This window comes from Armigeres subalbatus, chromosome 1 (assembly GCF_024139115.2).
Source record: "Armigeres subalbatus isolate Guangzhou_Male chromosome 1, GZ_Asu_2, whole genome shotgun sequence".
Classification (NCBI taxonomy): Eukaryota; Metazoa; Arthropoda; class Insecta; order Diptera; family Culicidae; genus Armigeres; species Armigeres subalbatus.
In genome coordinates, this window is record NC_085139.1 from 202,357,824 (window position 1) to 202,380,360 (window position 22,537).

The following is a 22,537-nucleotide window of genomic DNA, read 5'->3' on the forward strand; positions in this document are numbered from 1 at the left end:
CTTAAAATTCGATCACTCCTGCCTCTTCCACTAGCCAGAACGAAGAGGTCGATCAAAGTCAATTTTCCTCAGATCAAGGTGCGCATTATTAATTGCCTTCGCAATCATAACCTTCGGGAAATCCTGAGAGGTAAACTGAAGGTTGAATAATTCCCACGCTCGTGAAACGATCAAGGTTAAAGGGAGGAAGATTAGTCTACACCGAAAGGCTCACGTCACCCAGCTCTAAATCTGAGAGAGCGGACCCATTCGGGATAAGTTCAATATCCCCTGAATGCATTCCTCCGGGGGTCAATGCACAGCAGCAAGCGCGCAAATTTCTTATCTGCTGCTATCACTTTTCCCTTTTTGGGCGGCTACAGCATGTGCGAGTTGGCTAGGGTAGGAACTCATTTAAATGATTGCTTGTGGGACGCTATTCGTGAATTTGAAACAAGATTCATGCAGTGGGTGAACTTTCCAGTATTAGGCTGGTTCAAACTAATCTAATAATACGGATAATTTATACTGAAGATAATAATACGAATACATTTAACGAACGGACATGCTCGTTACAGCTAAACGCGGTCCCAATTTAAAATACATTTGAGTTAACGGTTGCCGATGTTTACACACATTTCGGATGCCAGCCTCGATATCTGTTATCTGTGCTGCTCCGTATACTCCGCAGCATAACGGAGTGGCCAAGTGCGAAAATCGGTACTTGCTGGATATGGCCCGTTGTATGCTGATTGACGCAAACATGGATCATTGATTCTGCAAAAAGGCGGTGGTTACAGCCAACTACCTTCATAATTGGCAGACAGAGTTTGTCGCGCTTTCGGATGCTTCACTGAAGGAGAAGAAGAGCCGACCGTTACCATGCATGAAGACAATCAAAGCTGCCTCAAAATGCTGGATTTGGAGAAGTTCAGCAATCGGACGAAACATATTGCGACGAAATCCCATTTTGGCAAGAATATGAAGCAAACTGGAGTCATCAATTGTCTGCTGACTAAACCACTCTCTCAAATTCGTCTCAAGAAACTATGGATGTGGTATGGGCTAGAAGAGCAGCATTGAGGAGGAGTATTGGAGTTGCAGCGCAGCGCCGTAACGCAGAAGCAAGGATGAAATTTTTTAATTGATCATTTCTATGGATGTGGCCAGTGGCCAAGATAGTCCCTGTGTGGGTCACAACATCAATTCCGTACTCAAGGTTCGAAAATAAATGATTCTAAAAATATCCCGCCGCTTTACGATGAGACTTTTAAATCGACCTCTTTGCGGATGTTTCGGATCTTCCAGGGGACCACCCAGTGGCCTTGAAATACGTACATTCCTCTAAAACCACACTCAAACACATGAACTGCACATACATAGACACAGCAACACACTCAAACACCCAAATCTTTATACTTCAATCAGTCTCATTTGTCTTATAATAAAATAATAAAATGGATAAAACAATTCATTTTATTATTTTGTACAACACTGTGGGTCTCTGGACCTTCTACAGAAAGGCAACAACTCACTTTTCACTCCTAGAAACCAAAAGAGTTGCAAGCAACAGTGTTGTACAACAACACTACACACAATTCAACTTGGTTATGCAACATTTGACTCCGCGCACCAGAAGTCTTAGCAAAATCAAACAAGTTTGATTTCATCTGACGAACTTTTCATCTTTGAAACTGTTTGTCCTACAGTCGTTCAACTTGCCTGCAGACCGTCCGACTTTACTTCGACTGAACTAAATTTGCTGGGGGTGGAGTCAAAGTTGTCCAACATATCGGGGCGTGTGTGGGGCTACTAAATATTAAACACATTTATTTGTTCAGTTTAGATCGACTGCAGACGTGTTTCCACTTCGTGAGTGAGTTCTTTCTGGGATGTTTCAAGTTTTGGCTGATGATAGGAACGAAGAGTAAACGACGCGATCGGGCTGCGGTGACCGGAGATCCAGGCTTTTCGTAACGTCACTCTGTGACCCGGTCACCAATGCCTAGATCTAGAACATTTCCCTCCACTCGGTGGAGGCGCGTGGTACCTTTTTCGATAGTGTCAGTCGACGAAACTGACTGCGCGTCGTGCGATAGTGTCGAACAGAAGCAGCGAACTAGCCGCCGGCGTGTGTCTGACACACCAGTCAGAGCGATATTGTTGGACACGGTCCACTCGTTTCGCCTAGGGGACCCTGGGGGCATAGTGAAAACCCGTGTCGACGGTGCCTTCAAATCCGTTTCTCGTTCGTCTCTCGGTCGAGTCGTTCCTCGATTCTCGGAGGAGCGATTGACAGTGCGAATAAAGAAAACATGGGCGCTAGCTACGATCCCAAAGTGAGTAGTCAAAAGCAGTATGGTCGACTTTTAAAAATGGACCAGTTGTCTGCAAGTACACATATCTCGATCATCGAGCACCCGCAGCTAAAACGTTGTGTGGTTTTAAATGCGGACGCAACGCAACTATCGGATGATTACCTCTTAACTCGACTAGAAGAGCATAACAAAAGCTGAAAACGAATTTTAACACATTGTAATATTTATAACTTATTTTGATATTTATAGCCTCCTAGCCATAAATATCACAACGATGATATAATTGAAACGGTTGCCTAATTTGGTATAAGTTTAGTGTTATGTTCTTGAAAAATAATCTTATTCAAACAAAAACAAAAATTTTTGATTGCTGGTTACAATTTGGAAACCTATCACGACCTGTAAAAATTTCCTTGATGATGCATTTGAACTTGTTTTACACAGCTGTGCTAAAAAATATGATCCCGAACACAACATGAGCGAGAACAAAGCATTTTATCATCACTTCTCGGTGGGGGCTGCCTTTTCAATTCTGTTTCTTCTGCCTATCTTTAAACACCTAACATCTTTACTGAATCTAAAAGTATTCGCCCATCTAGGATCTCTAGTGCGTCGTGTAAAATCGATTGAAAACGCAAAATATCCAGCTGATTTAACAACAAATTATTTCCTAGATCTGAAACGATTCACCTTATAATTGTTCATACATATCATATCAAACGCAAGCTTTGTACAATCTATTAAGATGCCCTCTGTATGTACTGCGAAATGGATTTTGAAATAAACCGACAAAATTCCACCTCTATGGAGACTAAATCACGAGTCCTTTCTGCCAGCAGTGCCACTAGAAACCAGCAGGTCTCACATTTCACATCATCATTCTAACCAATATCCATCGTCACGGTTATCACCACCGTCATTGTCCTCGTATAGTCTTCGCACAGTGCTGTCAGTCAAGGTCCTGACCGAATGGCCTTTCGCTCGTTTCGCATTCTACTTTCTGAATGATGTTGGCTATGCAACAGGGTGGACCAAAATGGTTGGTCAATGGTCATGTGAGTCCGTTTTGATGCTGAAAAGCTACGTACTTATATAAGGTACACGAACGTAGTTATTAACCACGATATTTGCCCCACCCTAGTTCCTGGCCTATAGCTAACCGACTGGCTGGCATGCTCGTATAGATCACATCCCTAACCATCCGGCACCGGAGTCGTGTGACAAAGGTTTCGTATTGAAACTCCAGCAGCCGAGCATCGGAAAACCAGCGGCGAACATGGGCGGAGGTGAAACCGATAACTGGCACGGCGCAGAAAGTGTTGGTTGCCGGCACGACAAGAAATGCAGCAATGGCACACTAATATGGACTGGCGCACACATACCAGAAGCGTCGGAATGTTTCGTTAAGATCCTCTTTGGCACGTTTCCCCCGGGCAGAGAGCGCCGGAGGCCATACCGACGAGTACACATTGTAGGTCATGGAGTGCGGTAGATTACGGTTGAATGTGGGAGGGATGGGTGGGGAATAAAGGGCAAACCGAACAGAAATAGCTTCCAGTTTCTTGCTATTTATGCAAATTCTTCACGATTAATCGGAATATATTCGTTCCGATAGGAGAAAGTAGTCAACAGTGAGGTGAGTCAATGAAGAAATATAATTTGAAGATCTATGCAGCAACATACACAGCTCGACGTTAGCTATGTAAAACCTCTTAGCGCAGTGAGAATGGAAACATCATGTAAATATTAATTTGTATACATGAGACAATAGCAAATTTTAACCAAAATAAAAACCAGATTAATCAACCTAGCGGCGATGATGCGTTTCTCGTGCATCGTAAAATGTATTCTATCACATAAGCAAGGTCAAAAAAGCACTTTAGGGGAACAGATGGCATTTTTATTATAATTCTGCATGTTTCGCATTCTTCGATTTTTAATTTTTTTCCAAGGGTCAATGATTTTTCAATAATTCTGAAATGCAATGTCCGATCGGGCCAATTTTCAATACAAAACAATGGGACCGCATTCCCTGGCAAATGCAACTTGTAGCGAGTAAATCAGGCAATGCTAAGTTCCAAAAAAGGTGTCTACAAAATTTGTACACATACACACATACAAACATCACCTCAGATTGTCCAGCTGAATCGATCGCTATGGGTCTTCGGGCCTTCTATCAAAACATCATTTTTGGAAAATAAGAATTTTGCGAGAAAATTTCACTTGTGCGACAATTTCCAAAACCTTGTTCATAAAATGATATTCAGAACCGATTAAGTGCACCTTTGCAATCACTACCAGTATGCGAGAAAATTTCGCTTTCTTGCTTTCTTGTAACGTATGAAGTAAGCTCGTTAGCTCCGCCCATTCGTTATTCGTAATGAGTGCACATACAATTAGAGATGACCGTCGGCGGTGGATGCTGCAGACAATTTATTCGCCGCGGTAGCATCTATAGCCATTCAACGGTAGAAACCTTAATTTTCTCGCAAGATTCGTAAAAGGTACACCGGAGCAAGTTGAAATGCGGGCTAAGTTGAAACGGAAGCTGTAATTCAGATCGGTAATGATCGAATGCCCTGATTATTTTTTTCAACAAACCATTCGCCTATACGCACCTTCTGATTGCCATTCCCGGAAGAATGCAGCTACTAAAAGCAATCCCTGCCATTGTTCATTTCTCGTCCTTTGCAAAATCCAAACCAGCTTTTTGACGTGCCAATGAAACAGATCGTCCAGGCGGCTGACAGAACACAGGTGGGAGTGTAACGTCATCTCTCTCGCGCATCAGACTAGTCTTGTGAAGATTGGGGTGGCTACTTTCTCTTCAGCTAACCAACTCACCTTTACGCTTATAAACTATTTCCGCATTCAATGCCATTTCCATGGCGAGGGTTCTTACCTTAATGTTATTCGTTCAAGTCTCTGTGGATTCACTGGTCATTTTGATGTGTTAATGGTTTTCCTTTCTTCTTTTCGGCTGGCTTCAATTTTGCTTTACTACTTTGGGTAGGTAAATTGTCGTTTCCACTTCTACTGCTTCGGCTCCGAGCCGTATCGTATTATTCTTTTCCTCAGCTCAGTTTTAGTAGTTTTTGATGAAATTCGCAAATCTCCTACGTACTGTTTGTTCAAACGGTTTCGGCCCCTCACCGAACTTATCGTTATCTTCTGATTGTATTTCTACATCTGTCATTTCTTCCTTGCTGATTATTTATTTATTTATTCAGACTAAGGCCGAAGTGGCCTGTGCGGTATATAAGAGTCTTCTCCATTCGGCTCGGTCCATGGCTACACGTCGCCAACCAACTGCGGAGGGTCCGCAAGTCATCTTCCACCTGTTCGGCCCACCTTGCCCGCTGCTCACTTCGTCTTCTTGTGCCCAGCGGATCGTTGTCTAGAACCAGATTCACCGGGTTACTGTCCGCCATTTTGGCTACGTGCCCGCCCACCGCAGTCGTCCGATTTTCACGGTGTGAACGATGGATGGTTCTCCCAACAGCTGATGCAACTCGTGGTTCATTCGCCTCCTCCACGTACCGTCCGCCATCTGCACCCCACCATAGATGGTACGCAGCACTTTCTTTCGAAAACTCCAAGTGCGCGTTGGTCCTCCACGAGCATCGTCCAGGTCTCGTATCCGAAGAGGACTACCGGTCTAATGAGCGTTTTGTAGATTGTCAGTTTGGTACGGCGGCGAACTCTATTCGATCGGAGCGTCATGCGGAGTCCAAATTATGTTCGATTTCCAACCATGATGCGTCTCCGAATTTCTCTGCTGGTGTCATTTTCGGCAGTCACCAGTGAGCCCAAGTACATAAATTCTTCTACCACCTCGATTTCGTCACCACCGATGCAAACTCGCGGTGGGTGGCTCACATTGTCGTCTCTTGAACCTCTTCCTATCATGTACTTTGTCTTCGACGTGTTGATGACTAGTTCAATCCGCTTAGCGTCCCTGTGCAGTCTGATGTAGGCTTCCTCCATCTTCTCAAAGTTGCGTGCCATGATATCTATGTCGTCGGCGAAGCCAAATATCTGGACGAACTTATTGAAAATTGTAGCAGACACGAAAGACCATCACCTTGCCGTAACCCTCTGCGGGTTTCGAAGGGACTCGAGAATGCCCCTGAAACTCGAACTACGCACATCACCTGATCCATCGTCGCTTTGATCAACCGTGTCAGTTTATCCGGAAAACCGTGTTCGTGCATTAGCTGCCATAGCTGGTCCCGATCGATTGTATCATATGCGGCTTTGAAGTCGATGAATAGATGATGTGTGGGCACGTTGAATTCGCGGCATTTCTGCAGTACTTGGCGAATGGCGAACACCTGGTCCGTGGTGGAGCGTTCGCCTATAAAACCCGCCTGGTATTGCCCCACGAACTCCTTTGGAATTGGTGCTAGTCGACGGCATAAAATTTGGGAGAGTACCTTGTAGGCGGCGTTCAGCAATGTGATTGCGCGGAAGTTGCTACAATCAAGCTTATCGCCCTTTTTGAAGATGGGACACACGACCCTTCCATCCACTCCTGCGGCAAAACTTCCTCCTCCCAAATCTTGGTAATAACCCAGTGCAGCGCTCTAGCCAGTGCCTCACTTACTTGATACTTGATGGGCTATAGCTCTTCGATGAACCTACGCCGAATGGAGTATCCTTTTCCACTGGACTCGATCCTGGGCCAATCGCTTCCAGTCGCCCTGAACATTGAGCGCCCTCAGGTCCTCTTCAACTGCAAAAAGCCATCGTGTACGCGGCCTCCTCCGGGCTCTCTACTAAATATTATCTTCGCTTGACGTTCTTCCGGCATACGAACAACGTGACCAGCTCATCGTAGTCTGCCGTGTTGTAATAGTTTAATAATCCTACCCCTTATACACCTGGTAAAATTCGTGATTCATGCGACGCCGCCAGATACCGTTCTCCTGTTTACCGCCGAGTATTGTCCGCAGCACCTTACGCTCAAACACTCCGAGAGCTCTCCGATCAGCCTCCTTTAACGTCCATGTCTCATGGCCGTATAAAGCCACCGGAAGAATCAGAGTAGTATACAGCGCGAGTTTTGTTTTCGTTTGCAGACTACGGGACTTAAGCTGGTTACGAAGTCCGTAATAAGCCCTATTTGCAGCTGCAATACGCCTTTTCACCTCGCGGGTACAATCATTATCGCACGTCACTAATGTTCCAAGATACACAAATTCTTCTACCACTTCAAATTTTTCACCATCCAGCACCATTTCGCTACCACCACCACTAATGAACCCACGTTGATTGCCAGCGACCATGTACTTCGTTTTGCTGGTATTGATCGTGAGTCCAATCCTCGCTGTCTCCCTCTTAAAAGGCACAAAAGCCACTTCCACGGCACGGCGATCAATTCCGATAATATCGATATCGTCCGCAAATCCCAGGAGCATATGCGATCTTGTACCGCTAAAATCTTCGCACACTAGCTCTCCTAATCGCTCCCTCGAGCGCTATATTGAACAGAAGATTCGAGAGTGCATCACCCTGCTTTAATCCATCTAAGGTAGCAAATGACGTCGATATTTCATCCGCAACCCTTACACTTGATTTCGATCCGTCCAACGTTATACGAATCAACCGTATCAGTTTCGCCGGAAAACCATGTTCAAGCATAATTTGCCATAATTCATTCCGTTTCACTGAATCGTACGCCGCCTTGAAATCAATAAACAGATAATGTGTCTGCAAGTTGTACTCCCGGAATTTATCAAGGATTTGTCTCAGGGTAAACATTTGATCCGTCGTTGATCGGCCCTCACGAAAACCTGCTTGGTATTCGCCGACGAAGGACTCTTCAAGCGGTCTCAATCTGTTGAACAGAATACGGGACATAATTTTGTACGCCGAATTAAGGAGGGTTATTCCTCGGTAATTGGCGCACTCCAGTCTGTGCTATTTCTTAAAGAGAGGGAAAATTTGGTGCAGAACTTCATAAAGCTGCTCACTGCCATGTTTGAGAAGTTCAGCCGGGAGCTGGTCCTTCCCCGCAGCCTTATTGTTTTTCAGCTCTTTAATAGCTTTTTAACCTCATCTAGTGTAGGTGACTCCATAGCTTGTCCATCGTCGCTAAAATTTATTCTGTTCACCGATGCACCTCCATTCAACAAAGTCTGTCAGAAAATTCCCTTGTTGGTCGTTGCACATGACGGGAGATGGCGCTGTCTTTCTCCGCACGCCATTGACAGACTCATAAAATCTCCGCATATCGTTCTGCTCCATTTTTTCCTGCGCCTCACTAATAACTTGTTCTTCGTACTCTTTTTTCTTCCTGCGGTTGGTTCGTTTTTCGGCTGCTCTTGCTTCCTTGTACCGATCTCTATTCGATCGGGTACCCGACACCAACATCCGGCTTCTGGCAATGTTCTTCTTGTCTGTCACTCTCTGACACTCCACATCAAACCAACCCGTCCTGGGTCGCCTCTGTGCAGTGCCTACCACTTCTCGTGCTGTTGTGCTCACCGCTCCATGAATCGACTCCCATAGATCGTTGATGTTGTCGCTAACGTTGATTGCACTTATCCGTTCGTTGAGCTTCTGGCGGTACTCAGCCGATACTCCTTCTGCCGACAATCGCTGGATATTGTAACGCATCGTTCGCTGTGATCTTTCGTTCGATACAGTTGACAACCGTGATCGAATTTTACTGACAACGAGGTAGTGATCAGAGTCAATGTTCGGACCTCTGAATGTCCGCACATCGATAACATCCGAGAAATGGCGCCCATCCACCAGAACATGGTCTATCTGGTTGCAAGTTTCACCATTTGGGTGTCTCCAGGTGTGCTTTCAGATGTTCTTTCGTGCAAAGTAGGTGCTACTGATGGCCATCCCTCTGGCAGCAGCAAAATTTACTAGCCGTAGGCCGTTGTCATTGGTAGCGGAGTGAAGGCTCTCCCTACCGATTATGGGACGGAAAAAGTCCTCTCTACCGACCTGAGCATTAGCGTCTCCGATAACAATTTTCACGTCATGCTTTGGGCACTCTCCATAGGCTTTATCAAGACATTCATAAAACGTGTCCTTCGCGTCGTCGGATTTATCGTTTGTCGGTGCGTAAACGTTGATTAGGCTGTAATTGAAGAATTTGCCCCGTATCCTCAACACACAGATTCGTTCGCTAATAGGTTTCCACCACATCACTCGCTTCATCTGCTTGCCCATCACTACGAAACCAACTCCATGCTCTGCCTTTTCACCACCGCTGTGATAGATGTTATACTTGAATGCAATGTTGGTCGTGGGGTCCACGGCTCGGAATTCACGTTCTCCGGATCTAGGCCATCGGACTTCTTGAATAGCAGCCACGTTCACTCCAACCTTCTGCAGTTCACGAGCCAGAAGGCTCACTCGTCCAGGTTCATTTAGGTCAAGGTCCTGACATTCCAGGTACCGAGTTTCCAATCATAGTCCTTATTTCGTTGCCGGGTCGGTTGCCAAAAATAACGTTCTCTTTTTCTTCTATCTCCATTTTTCGTGGTATTTGAGAGGCTTCAGTAAGCTACCTTACCGGGGTCGCGTTACCTACATCGCGATGATGGGGCTGCCACCTTAGGTATAGCTGACGCGATACAGCATTTCGTTAATCAGCCGCTGGGTACCAGGCAGACGCTGTTGGAAGCACCTCCTGGTGAACAGACGCTCGAGGCGTACCTTCTCACTCTAGTTGATGTCAGAAGGACAACAGTGCCCAGGCTGATCAGCTAAGTACACAACCCTGAGCTGGCGGTCTTTTTTCATCGGACGACCCGTGGAAGCATGAGATAGGGACTTGTGGGGACCAGAGCTCTGTTGGGCGCTCCTTCCTTGATGTCAACCCACCATTGTGCAGTGCCTCACCACCGTGTTTAAATAGCTCTCCTGGTAGTTGGTCAACCCCAGGGGCTTTGTTGTTCTTCAGCCGGCCAATCTCCTCCTGGATTTCCTGGAGATCCGGAGCCGGTAAAATTATGTCCTGCGCGCGTTCTCCCAGGTCCATCACCATACCGCCATCTTCGTCTGCCACATCGCCATTCAGGTGTTCTTCGTAGTGCTGCCGCCACCTTTGGATCACCTCACGCTCGTTCGTAAGAAGGTTCTCGTTTATGTCCTTACACATATCAGGCTGTGGCACGTGGCCCTTACGTGAACGGTTTAACTTCTCATAGAACTTTCGTGTGTTATTAGCGCGGTACAGTTGCTCCGTCTCTTCACGGTCTCGATCTTCCTTGTGGATATTCTTGCGGGGGAAGAAAGTGCTTCGAACTACCCTTCCGCGGGAGGCTGCGAAATTTAAGCATCGTTGGCCGTTGTCATTCGATACGGCGTGCAGACTATCCGGTCCGATGACCGGTCTATACATTTCCTCCCTTCCTACCTGTGCGTTCATGTGGGCATCCATCGTATGTCTGCTCCAGCTGTACATAGAACGCTTCTTTCTCGTCGTCGGGTCTCCCTTCGTGTGGGCAGTGCACGTTGATGATGCTATAGTTCAAGAAACGGCCTTTAATCCTCAGCTTGCACATCCTTGCGTTGATTGGCTGCCACCCAATCACGCGTTGGCGCATCTTACCCAGCACTATGAAGCCGGTTCCCAGCTCGTTGGTGGTGCCACAGCTTTGGTAGAAGGTAGCCACTCGATGCCCGCTTTTCCACATTTTCTGTCCTGTCCAGCAAATCTCCTGTAGCGCCACGACGTCGAAGTTGCGGGGATGTAATTCATCGTAGATCATCCTGTCGCAACCTGCGAAACCTAGCGACTTGCAATTCCATATTCCAAGCTTCCAATCGTGATCCTGTATTCGTCGCCTAGGTCTTTGCCGATTATATCGAGTCGCATTATCTCTTATATTGTTCGTAATGATTGGTTTTCTAGGCGGCTTATTGGGCCTGCGCAAACCTCCTGTCTCGTCGGAGGGCCGTCGTGTCAGGGCTGTTTAGCGTCCCACCTAACACCAGGACTTGCCAGGACTTACCAGGGATACATGCAGCTTTTTATAGAGGTTTAACAGGGCCCACTGTCAAACCCCGCCACATCCTAGGCAGGCGCCACAACTCGCAGATGGCCTGGGGAGGGATCGTCAAGCCCTTGGACATAGTCCCTGCTGCCCATAATTCTTCCTTGCTGATAGAAAAGTCTTTTTGCTCCGTCACTGTCTTCTTTGATACTCATTTGTTGCCTTCAAAATTATCGATAGTTTCGCTCAATTTAGCCACTTCCCTTGGCAATCCCACTACTTCTTGGTCGGTATCCTTTATCAGGCCCTTCTTGATTGTTTGCTTCAGCCTGACTATCCAGTATTTTGCGCTCGATAATGGCGGCCGCGTGAGTGCCTTTTGACATTCAAGAGGTAGAAAAGATTTACTCTTTTAAACAATGTAGGCCATGATTCAATGAAAACGTTGGCACTCATCCGGTATCTATAAACAAACAAATGTCAAATATTCACCATTATGTCATTCAAGAATTTTGGTAGATTAAACAAACATTTTTTATGATAATTGTATTTTATTTTTTAGGAATGTCAAGTCCACGAGGTATCAGCTTTGATGAATATGGTCATTGTTCTAAGGGAATCTAGGTGAAGCGATAATCAGATTGGCTGAACTCAATACATTAGACTAACTAAAACCTGAACTAGTCAATACCCTCCGGCCCGCAATCAAGCACTAATTCAAGAAGTGATTATTGAGCAGTTTGCCCACCGCTTTTCTAATCTAATCTAATCTCATACTTGCGTAGCCAATACTTGAAAGTATCCTGGAAAATGACGGTTTCTGAATTCCGTCATTTTTCTTTTCATATGGCCAGGCCAACTACGCAGTATGTACCGCAGAGATGACTCCTAGATATTGAGCGACTTCAGGAATACCTAAAGTCACTTAATAGCTTGGAATCTAGGGGAAAGGAAGAAAGCGTGGACCTCCCGTACCAAACGCTTCCAATAATATAGATACCTAATATATAATAAAAATCTTGTGCGTATTTATGTATGATGTATATAAGTTTGTTTATGTGTGTATATATGTATGTGTGTATATGAGTGTATATGTGGGTTTATATGTGTAGTGAATGTGTGTGTGCTTTTGTGTGGGTGCGTGCGTGTTTAAATAAATTTACAGTTTATCAAAACCTTACCTCTGCTCAAAAATTCTGACGCTGAACCAAGAGAAAACACGCACTGAACTAATTAACTTTATTACCGGCCGCGCAATGCAAAACACAGAATTTCGGCAAATCGCGCGATCGCTCTGCTGTCCGAAACAAGAGCCAACACGCTCTGAACTGATTAACTTTATTACCGGCCGCGAAATGCAGAACACAAATTTTCGGCAAATCGCGCGATCGTTCTCACAGTTTGCCCACCGCTTTTCGTACAGAAAGTGTACATCGACGTGTTTTGTACTCTCCCTGCACAACTTAATCACAAAACATGCCAATGCCACGTGTGCCGCAACACTCCTCTTCCAGGGCGGCGGAAGTGTCTGCTGCGGTTGGACAGTTAATAGCTTCGGCTGACGAAAGACACCTCACTAGCAACATGTCGCCACCTCTAGCAGACTTCTCATACTGTGTGAGACTGAGTGTGATACTGTGTAGTGACAATGCCAATGAATATGCCACGGATTAATAATAAGTTAACCGAAAGTTTATGAAAATTCTTCTGCTTAGTGATTTTAACTTTACCAAGATATTCAGGGGGGACAATTGCAAACGACGCGTTTTTTTCACCTACCATGGTTCTATAAAAAACCATCATACCATTTACTTTAAGGCTTGAACATGATACATACCACTCCTGCCGCAAGTTTACAATTCAAAATCAAATTCCAATTATGCTCAATTTCCTAGAATATATTTCCCAATGTTATTGCGACTTTAGCAGCATGCATGTTTTATTCTAGGATACTAAACGCGGTATTTGAACATAAATTCGCAGTGATTTCAAATGAAAGTAATACTCCGAAAAATCCGTTAAGAGTCAGTAGGTCAGTTCTTTTAAGTTGTCTGCTAGACGTGGCGGCATGTTGGTAGTAGCAACCCTATAACCTATATTCTAGTATTTCTAGTTGGCACAATAGGAAAAAGGAGGCATTTTGGCCAAAATTATAAATCCTGCAATAAACAGTGGTATTCATCATAAAAACATAGATAGAGAAAAATATTATTTTTCTGAGCCTTCAATGGGGTATTCTACAAAACCAACGGAATTTGGTCACTTTTTGGCTTGCAATAAACCTGTTTGATGCTGGATGAAATACTAATGGCCATATTGACTGTATATTCGTGTCACAGACAAATGGACACAGATTTCCTAATCAGCTTCTGGTGTTGAAAATTCACTTAGAACTTATTAAACCAACAAAGGAGGGTAGAACAGATTCAATTAGCGTCATATTGTGACATCAACGAAATGGAATTTCATTTATTTGATATTTCATTAAGATTTCTTTCATAATTATAAAAAGGTATTATGGCAAGGAGTTATTCAACACACTACTCATCCAACACGTTATGACAGTTTATGGTTAAATATATTATTCGCTTCTATAATGTAGTAATGTAAAAATTGTAATTTTTGAACAATTTTCCTTCTAACTGCGTAACGCTTTTTATATGATAGATGATTTTTTTTAATTATGCGCAACGTTAAGGCATAACCCTCCTACTTAAAATGCTATATTGTGTTCGTCGCCAAATTCAATTAAAGTGGCATTATTGAGTAACTCAGATTAAAATTGAAAAATGAGAAGCTTACCAAAACACCTGATTAATCCCCCTAGCAGTAATGTTGTCTTTCTCGTACATTATAAGAAAATGTATTTTGGCCATAACTTTTGAGCCGATTCCAGCCCATTGTTTCAGAGAACAATGCACCAACGTTCTCTGACGAATGAAACTTGTTGTGAGTAAATCAGTTTGGAGTAAGTGCTTAAAAAAGAGTTAAGATCATTTTTTTCCCACACACATACAGACATCTACACACACGTACACACAAACATCACCTCAATTTGTCGAACTGAGTCGATTGGTATACAACACTATGAGTGTTTGGGCTTTTTTGAATGCTTTTACACAGACATAACAGCTCGAACATTTTTCTGAAAATCCATCGCCCAACTTCTCTACCACCATCTTGCGAGCATGTTACACGAAACAATGTTTCGTATGACATTGTCACCAGAAGGCGCTAGAGTAATATGTCATACTCGAAGGATTACGACGCTGGCGCCTCGAGTTGTGAAACGCGCAATCAATCAAATTCAAATTGATCGTTGAAGTCATGGTCGATGGTAATTTCTCAAGGGTTACGTCTGTTTGTCTGTGGCTTTTAGAGCGATCATATAGCTTCAATGTATAATTTGTATACGAAAAAGGAAAAAAATGGGCAATTTACTAAAATCTTGTATCTCACAAAATGGTGAATTTGGACAGAATTTTATTCATGCTCCTCAAAGCTTAAGAGTACAATACTGTAGTGCATAATGTTTTACTGCGGGGTACCAAACTGTTCTCTTCGTTAAATATTGTGTAATATATGCTTTTGCAAAACTACTAAAAACTAAATTCCAGACGGAGCTATTATTACATAATCAAGTCTATTGTGCACTGCTGTTCAAGAGCTTGGTAACGATATACAACTTGTAACCGTACGGTTACATAGTTATTAAAAATGATGTGGTATCGTAGGGCAAATTATTTTGTTAAGCGAGATAACGTTCGTTTTGAATATTGCGGGCGGCTGGATATTTAACGCTTCGAACGCGTTTGATGGGGGCTGGTGTAAATACACCTTACCTGGCGGATGCACAGGAACGTAGAAAAGGAGCAAAAATATGAGTGCCTGAGTGGATGGAAGTGTTGGAGGGTTTTCTGAACAGTGTCGAGGAGTGTGTGTGAATACCCGGCAACCCCGCAGGTGGTGAATTTTCTTCGCAGTAATATTTTACTGCGAATTGTGCGCACCTACAACGTGGCCCTAGAACTTCGAAGCCTTTATTGCCACCTGGATCGTGCCTCGGGAGTTATTCGAACAACGATAGGATCAGTAGTATCGAGTGGCCATCCTATCCCATCCTAGCCAAGGGATTGCACTACTGTTGTCGAGTGCGCCTTCGGCCCCGACGCCCATTCGATTTGGGCCAAAACGTTCTGAAGCCTCCATGTAGGAGAGGCCCCCCCCAAGCTACCACCAGCCGGCTAACGCGGCCATCTTTGCTGCGACCGTCGCTTTCTAATAAGCGCCCCGTTGCCTCCGTATAGGAAAGGGCAACCAAGCTTCCGCCAGCCGCCTAACGCGGCCATCTTTGCTGCTACCGACGATTTCGACCAGGCACCACTCCGCCCCCGTGTACGAGAGGCCAATCAAGCTACCGTCAGCCGCATAACGCGGCCCCTGTTGCTGCTACCATCGCCTCCGTGTAGGAAGGGCCAATCCAGCTGCTGCCAGCAGCCTAACGCGGTCATCTTTGCGGCTATCATCACTTTCGTCTTGGGCCAGGTGCCCCGTCGGCTCCGTGAACAAGACAGCCCAACGGCTACCGTCGCTTTCGTCTGCGCCCCGTCGGCTCCGTGCAGGAGAAGTCTGCCACGCTACTACTGGCCGCCTAACGCGGCCAACCGACACGCCCCATCCATCTATCACCCGCAGTTCATCTTCCGCGGCCCTCCGGGCTGCTACGCTACATTTCGCTATCGACCAAGACGGCCACCATTTCCAAGGAGATTAGAGACAATCCTGCTACGCCGCCCGCCTATTGTTGATAATAAACCAAAGTAAGTCTATTTTCTTTTCGTACACAATTTAGGACCGCCACATCCGAAACTCTCCCCTACTTAAGACCGCCCTGGGACCCGGGAGACAGAAGAAGGCCTTTGGTGCCCACCCCGGAAGCGGCCGTTGGCTCAAGACCAGCTGCTTGGGGCTTAGGCGGGTTCCCTTCTGGGACCGAGCAATTTCTCCCGGGCCAAATCGTTTCAAACTATGTTACTTTTGAGACGCAAACATAGCAAAGCTGTCCGTTTTCGCAAAAAAGGTAAAAATATCATTTCTAGGAGGGACTAGTTTTTACGCCCCCCACTCCTCCCTGAAAAATCTAAAAAATAAAAACTGTCCGGATTATAGAAATATAGGTTATAAGCTATGTATTCATCACATTTTACTCGCCCAAATCGAAAATTGGCAAAACCTTTATATGGGGCTGTCCTATTTATTACGCTTTCTGTCCTATGCATGGTCGCCGATTCCATGTTTCCCCCACATGCCTCAGTTACTGATTTGCTAACGATGAATAGGTTGTCTGGAAGATTTTCTCCCTCGACAGATCTTAGTGACAATACAATGCGTTGACCACACATTCCTTGTCGATCCATCCGTACTGGCATAGTTCGATCATTTTGATTTCCGCCTTGCCTTGAAGGACCTCCTCAAGGGAGGGGGGTCCGTAGAGGATATTGCTCCTGTGGCCATGATGGCCAACAGCCAACGGCCAATGTGTGGAGTTTTACTTTCCCGTCAATGTTTTCTCCTCTGGTTTGAAATGAAAGTTTCCACTCCCGAATACGTTCTTGCCTAAACAAATAACAACTCCCCTTTAACCTAGTTTTCTACCTCACCCAGGGGTTGAAGATCCAGATGAATTAAATTGAGCTGCTGAGTGAATTAGAGAAAAGCTTCTTCCTATAGCAGGTTGATGGATACGCTTGGTGATTTGTTGCTCGAAATGATAAAGAATATTGTTCAATAAAATATCATTCTCTATGCAATCCGACTAGTTTGAAATAGGGTTACCAAAAAACAGAAGAAGTACTTAATGGATAATGGTGTCGAAGGAAGAGCAGGTTCAAAAATCAATTATGGGCAGTCTTTCGATTCGAAATCTTGCCAAAAAGCTCTTGTTGCTGGTCATAGAGTATTGAAATAGTTTGATGCTCTTTTGACAACAACGAAAATGTCAAGGGCTAAAACAAAAATTGATTTGGGGAACCACCAGAAGTGTAGGAAGGTGTAACAAATACTACAGAAGTGAACAAATCTTCCGGTACGAACTGTTTCTCGGAAAATTAAAATGTCACCAACTTTAGTGCATATATCGAAGCATCGACAAGGAATGAATTAATTTGAAGTGAGCACTGTGCCTGACTACATTGTTTTTTTTATTCTCTATGTTGTGTGTCCAGATTTTGTCGCAAAAAGCCTTAATTTGCCAATGAATATTTCTACGTTGTTTCATTTACATGGGAAAACACAAAAATTGCAATCTTTCCCTAAAATGTTCCATAATATGCTTTATCTGTATATATTGCTATGGAACAATTAAATGGACCATATATAAGTTTTTTTTTGTTGTGTAAAAGAGTATTAAAATCTGGAATGTGACTTGTATGTGAGTAAATGACTAGATAAGACAACACAATTTATTTATTTATTACCAGACTAAGGCCGGAGTGGCCTGTGCAAAGTCTTCTCCATTCAGCTCGGTCCACGGCTGCACTTCGCCAACCACGCAGTCTGCGGAGGGTCCGCAAATCGTCCTCCACCTGATCGATCCACCTTGCCCACTGTGCACCTCGCCTTCTTGTTCCCATCGGATCGTTGTCGAGAACCATTTTCACCGGATTACTGTCCGACATTCTGGCTACGTGCCCGGCCCACCACAGTCTTCCGATTTTCGCGGTGCTAACGATGGATGGTTCTTCCAACAACTTATGCAACTCGTGGCTCATTCGTCTCCTCCACGTACCGTCCGCCATCTGCACCCCACCATAGATGGTACGCAACACTTTCCTTTCGAAAACTCCCAGTGCGCGTTGGTCCTGCACGAGCATCGTCCAGGTCCGTTGTCTTATAAGCGTTTTATAGATTGTCAGTTTGATACGGCGACGAACTCAATTCGATCGGAGTGTCTTGCGGAGTCCACAGTACGTACGATTTCCAGCCACTATGCGTCTCCGCATTTCTCTGCTGGCATCGTTATCGGCGGTCACCAGTGAGCCCAAGTACACGAATTATTCAACCACCTCTATTTCGTCACCACCGATGCGATGCGGTGGGTGGTGTCGATGAATAGATGATGTGTGGGCACGTTGTATTCGCGGCATTTCTGCAGTACTTGGCGAATGACGAACACCTGGTCCGTGGTGGAGCGTTCGCCCATAAAACCCGCCTGGTACTGCCCCACAAACTCTCCTGCAATTGGTGCTAGTCGATGACATAAAGTTTGGGAGAGTACCGTGTAGGCGGCGTTCCAGCGGCAAAACTTCTTTCTCCCAAATCTTGGTAATGACCCAGTGCAGCGCTCTAGCCAGTGCCTCACCACCGTGTTTAAATGGCTCTCCTGGTAGTTGGTCAACCCCAGGGGCTTTGTTGTTCTTCAGCCAGCCAATCTCCTCCTGGATTTCTTGGAGATCCTGTGCCGGTAGAATTATGTCCTGCGCGCGTTCCCCCAGGTCCATCACAATACCGCCATCTTCGTCTGCCACATCGCCATTCAGGTGCTCTTCGTAGTGCTGCCGCCACCTTTGGATCACCTCACGCTCGTTCGTAAGGAGGTTCCCGTTTATGTCCTTACACATATCAGGCCGTGGCACGTGGCCCTTATGTGAACGGTTTAACTTCTCATAGAATTTTCGTGGGTTATTAGCGCGGTACAGTTACTCCGTCTCTTCACGGTCTCGATCTTCCTGCTGGCGCTTTTTCCTCCGGAAAATCGAGTTTTGTCTGTTACGCGCCCGTTTATATCGTGCCTCTTTCGCTCTCGTGCGGTGTTGCTGTTATCTCGTCCATGCAGCATTATTTTTTCCACTAACTCACTCACATTCGCCGTCATATCAGTCGTTTTTCCTGATCCTGGGGCACCGTGCCAAGTGCAGCAGTTGCGGTGCTACCAATGTCGGATTGAATATGGCACTTCCAGCTGCTGCGCTTATCCTTGGGCTGGTCTACCGTTTTGTAGCCGCCCAATATTAAGTCGCGGCGTCCGACTTCGACGCGTGTTATACACCGTCGAGTTTTGAGGGCAGGCATACTGCAACGAGGTAGTTCATATTTTTGCGGGGAAAGTAGGTGCTTCGGACTACCATTCCGCGGGAGGCTGCGAAGTCTACTAGCGGATACATGCAGCTGGTTGTATACTATTTCGCCGAAAAACATTTCGCGGAATTTTTTTTCGCGGTACGACATTCCGCGGAATGTATCAACTTTCCGAAACACATTTCGCGGAATGAACCTTTTTTCCGAAAGACATTTCGCGGAATGCCATTTGGCGGAATTCATTTAGAATAATTATCATTCAAATATTTAACGATTTCTTACACGATTAATTACATGAAACCCGGGCTTTTTTTCGATTCAATGCAAACCTGAACCCGACCCGTACCCGTGAATTTTTGCATTCGTAAACCCGAACTCGTAGTTGACCCATCGGATTCGGGTTCGATTCGGGGTGCGGGTTTCAAAACCTGAAATCCAACCATATCTACTGCCTGGTATAAGGCGAAAGAAGTTGCTAATGTCTTCTTTCAAAGAATACGTCTTCCCGATATAAGGCGAAGGGAGGAGAAACGCCTTCTTCCAGTGGATGCATCTGCCCGTTAAAGGTGAAGGGAGGAGTAACGCCTTCTTTAAATGGATGCATCTGCCCGGTATAAGACGAAAGGAGTTGATAATGCCTTATTTAAATGAACGCGTCTGCCCAGTATAAGGCGAAGGGAGGATTTACGCCTTCTTTAAATGGAAGCATTTGCCCGGTATAAGACGAAAGGAGTTGATACTGTCTTCTTTTAAAGAACGCGTCTGCCCGGTATAAGGCGAAGGGAGTTGTAACGCCTTCTTTAACTGGATGCATCTGCTCGGTATAAGGCGAATTGAATTGATAAAGCCTTCTATAAAAGAACGCGTCTGTCCGGTATAAGGTGAAGGAGGGTAACGTCTTCTTTAAATTGGTGCATCTGCCCGGTACAAGGCGGAAGGAGTTGAAAGTGCCTTCTATAAAATAATGCATCTGCCCGATATAAGGCAAAGGCAGGGGTAACGCCTTCTTTAAATGGATGGAGTTGATAATGCCTTATTTAAATGAACGCGTCTGCCCAGTGTATGGTGAAAGGATGGGTAACGTCTCCTTTAAATGAATGTATTTGCCCGGTATAAAGGGCAATTGAAATTTTGAAAACCACTTCTAAATATTCTGGGAGGCCTTCCTTAGCCGTTCGGGAAGATGAGTGGCTGCCAAGCAAGACTAAGCTGAAGGAGGCTGGGTTCAACTTCTGGCCCGGTATGCGAAAGTTATCGAAAAAATGTTTCGGCTTTTTAGGTATAAAATTTTCAACGTGTCAATCTCGTGTTTAAGGAATTCAAAAAATGCTTGGCTTTCAAACCTCAGGTAATAATTGTGAGAATGCTGAAAGAACAAAGGCTAGTATTATTAATATTCCGCGAAATGGTGCATTCCGCGAAATGGTACATTCCGCCAAAAGTCATTCAGCGAAAAGGTACAAAACGCCAAATGCCATACCGCGAAGAGTTACAAACCGCCAAATGTTGCTCCATGAAATGTTCAGCCGCGAAAATGAATTCCGGGAAATAGTTTTCGGTGAAATGTTATACAATCCATGCAGCTTTTTATAGGAGTTTAATAGGGTCCACTGTCAAACCCCACCACATTCTAGGCAAGCCCCACAACTCGCAGATGGCCTGGAGAGGGATCGTCAAGCCCTTGGACATTGTCCCTGCTGCCCGTGCGACTGACTTCATCCGGTGGTCTTATTATGCTACCTCTTTCATATGTTTAGGCGACTCTTTCTTCAGCCCCAACGGGAATTAGTGACTGATGTTAGTGATGTTGATGTACACAATTTAAAATCAGTCAACGATCAGAAAGTTTCGAACGAATGACTCCAATGACAAATAAGGCCAAGCTTGAAAATTAATATGAACTGTATTACCATAGCAGGCAGGATTTTCGAGTTATTACGTATGAGTTATTACAAGGATCGAGTTATTACATAAGAGAACGAGCACTAGCATGACTCACTATTCTGGTAAAATTGTTGACCAGCTTCCCTTATCTTTCTATTGGATGTTAGCTGCGGAAACATTGGCATTGTGAACACTGGATTGAAGTTCAACAGGGTAAGCTGACATTGAGTGTTCGATTCGACGACCATCATCCGGTTTTAACTGTCATCGTGCAATGTGTGTTTGGGGTTTGAATATCATCCCCGACTGCCGATATGGGGTTTGGAATCAATATCGTTTGTGTTTTATTGTAGTGATAAATTTATCAGTTGCGTCATCTAAGGAGCGTCTATTAATTGTGAATTTATTTTCATGCGTCGATTGGGAAAAAACATAAAGGAATGCATAATATGCAAATGTATAGTGGCGCCAATTTGGTCAAAACAATTAGGTGGTAAAATATGTTTTGTATAAAAGGTCATACTGCCTATGAATGATTCATCGTACATCCGTTTGTATTTTGTCGATTTAAAGACACATTTAATGTGTTTCGACCTGTGAACACTCAAATGAGGATTGAAACATGCATTGCATCTAATATCTATGTTACAACGATTAGATTACTCTCGCTTCGTAATTAAATATTGAATGGCTTTCACGTCGCCTATGAAATAATGAGCAGCATACGGGAGGTAGATAATTATTGTTGAAGGGATGGCTAAAGGTTATCATTTACACAGTCGTGCTATCTATACTCCCGTGGACTATGAAGCAATTCTCTATAATGTGTTCAATGTTCATACAAGTTTCGAGGAATAAAGTACGATTTATTACACGTTCAAGATGATATAGTTACTAACTCAGCAATACAGCATTTCCATGCTTTCAAATGTACGGCATCCTGTGCCGCACTGAAAAAAAATAATGGAATTAACAATCTTCAAAATTAACAGAAATTGAATTTGGTTCAGTCTCATATTGCAACGTTGTAAAATCAATTTCAGTTGGCATCATGCAGCGCAGCATCATTCATCCCAATTAACTCCATATTTCATTGTGCGCCAAAATTGACGCCAGGTGTCAGAAGGCACAACTCTAATTGACCTGGGCTCCGTTCCTAGCAGGCAGGGGCATTAAAAACGATAACTGGATGATCTGCGTCAGTAGCTGGGAATGTTACCCCCGTTCCTTGCACTGGCTCTCCCTAGAATAGGGACCAACCGGTGTGCTCCCTCTCGAAATGCCAAAAGTGCGGAACGACACGCAACGATCCTCGTC